Source organism: Limulus polyphemus, unplaced genomic scaffold, assembly GCF_000517525.1.
Source record: "Limulus polyphemus unplaced genomic scaffold, Limulus_polyphemus-2.1.2 Scaffold3462, whole genome shotgun sequence".
Taxonomy (NCBI): Eukaryota; Metazoa; Arthropoda; class Merostomata; order Xiphosura; family Limulidae; genus Limulus; species Limulus polyphemus.
In genome coordinates, this window is record NW_013669072.1 from 17,806 (window position 1) to 20,416 (window position 2,611).

The 2,611-nt window shown below is 38.0% G+C and overlaps 1 protein-coding gene across 1 annotated transcript in view; it reads right to left on the reverse strand.

The window, feature by feature from the left end:
• LOC106469392 overlaps nucleotides 1-2,611 on the reverse strand; it is a 34,871-nt gene that overhangs the window by 3,462 nt on the left and 28,798 nt on the right. The gene's annotated exons all lie outside the window — the stretch shown is intronic.

A 2,611-nucleotide genomic window follows, 5' to 3' on the forward strand; every position in this document is an offset into this window, starting at 1 on the left:
GTGTTTTTCAGTACTTAACAAATCATAGTTATTCTACTCTGCGTTTTTCAGTACTTAACAAACCATGGTTATTCTACTCTGCGTTTTTCAGTACTTAACAAACCACAGTTATTCTACTCTGTGTTTTTCAGTACTTCACAAACCATAGTTATTCTACTCTGCGTTTTTCAACTGTATGAACATGCAACAGAGAGTAAATAAATCCAACAAACAGTTCAATCTAACTCTAAAACTGTCTTCCTACTGCTTTTTACGGCTACATACAAACGAAAAACACATTCCGTTAATGCTCCCATCCCCCAGTGGTTCGCCGATTAATGTTTGAGGACTGTTAACCCTAAAGTTTGAGCTTAAACTTGCAGGGAACTCAGACCGAATAGTCCATTATTTAGCTTCGTACTTAAAAGCAAACAAACAAATACTCCGCACTACATGATATCAACTCAGAAAGGATGTGTTTGTGACGTCTAATAACTCGAATTACAGTAGCTCATTTTCGAAGTGTTACTTTACAACAATGTTGTAAATCTTAAACAAGAGGGAATCCTCAATAGCCGCGGCACGTGAAATTCTTTGAGGTAGTATTAGAGTAAATTAATCTATGAGGCCTTGGGCGTGGTCAATATATCAATTGAAAGGGTTTGGCCTCCTGAGTCCAAACCTGTAATTAGATCTCATATCGGTCAAGAGATGACGGAGCGATGAGCTAAAAGTTTGTACTATATAAAAAAAAAAACAGAAAAAACTCAGAACCATTCTATGAGCCGTTATGCCGCGGCTAAAAATAATGAACTAGTAAGTTGTATTATTAGTATGATCTCTGCAAAATTATTGGTCCGAAAAATATGCTCGACATAGTTTTCCTTCGATATGTTAGACCCCACCCTAGTAGCTCAGCGGTAAGACTGCAGGCTTACGACGCTAAAAATCGGATTTCGATGCCCGTGGTGGGCACAGCACAGTCAGCCCCGATACGCTAGGTGTGGGATATTTTACAAAATATTTCTGAATGAGGTTTATCGCAGAAACTCGAAAAGCATAGACGTCACTGGTATTTTCTTATTTCAAATCACATGAGCGATTGCTAAATATTTTTGGTAAATGCTAAATTTGCATAATAACGCATTCCTTTGATCTATTCATTCTACATTCGCGTGCGCCGTGTACACGCAGACAGCGCAATATTACTTAGTGTAGTTTGCATTTCGCGCGAAGCTACGCTAGCCGTCCCTAATTTAGCAGTGATAGAATAGATGGAAGCAGTTAGTCAACACCACCAATTATTTTACCAACAAAAAAGTGGGATTGCCCGTTACATTATAAAACCTCTAAGGTTTGATGGGACGCGGATTCGAACCCGTGACCCTCAGTTTGCGAGTCGAGCTCACTAACCACCAGCTTAAGGTTTGGAACGTTTGTTTGAAGTTAAGCACAAAGCTACACAATGGGCTATCTGTGCTATATCCACTACGGGTATCGAAACCCGGTTTCTAGCGTTGTAAGTCCGCAGACATACCGCTGTGTCATTGGGGGCGGTTTGGAACGAATAATTTGATCCATTCTCTGATCGCAGAATTTAGTTATTCAGTGAAATATTTCCTCATCCTTGACTCCATTTCGCTGCTCTTGTTTTATGGAATAAAAGAGTAATGCACGGAAGAGTGAAGGAAATCCTCACGGATCCGAGATCACGATTTAGGATCATTCGTGTGGGGGGGGGGGTAACTTTGTAAGAAACCACACACCACCCCTACCCATATTTATAGATAGAGGGCGCCATCATTTACATATAGAGGAGTAAATTTTGTGGGTCCTTTATACGTCAAGATGGTAGACAAGCAAACTGGCAAGATGTGGATTCGTTGTGTAATCCTTTTATGGAAGTTTTTCCGGAACTTACTTCCGCTGCATACTTACTTCCGCTGCATACTTACTTCCGCTGCATACTTACTTCCGCTGCATTTCTAAGACACTTTCGGAGATTTACCGTTCGTAGATCTTTCTCTATTGTTATACTTTCTGACATGTATTAAACCTTCATCAAGAGAACCCCGAAAAACCGATAAATGTAATTTTACATCAAATGGTCGTATAATTTGGAGAAGCCATCTTGGTGAGTAAGGAAGGACTATTTATAATGTTGGAAACCTATATGTGCTACATAAGTGCATATTCTTTGACCGCCGATTTTTTTTTATAGAATTGAGTAGAAAGAGAGTATGGGTGAGTAACGGCCCTTCAACATAAATTGTTTATGTAAGTTTCCTTTATTAAGTAGTGAACTTAAAAATAGCCTAGTATAAAGTTCAACAAGGAACAAAGTGTATTAATAGTACATATCCTATAACTGTATGAAAGCGATCCGATATTATAACACTCTTTACTTTACAATACGATTCTTCGTTTGATAAGAATATATACATGTATATTGTGACTTTTAAAAGCAACAGTAACAACAACAAACGTGAAAGTTTCAAAGTACAACACCTCTTCTTTTCATTTTTAGATAAATACCTTTTTGTGCAATAATAAATGACCAAGTATTACCATATCAACAAAAAGACCAATTTTTGTGCAATACTAAATGACCAAGTATTACCATATCAACAAA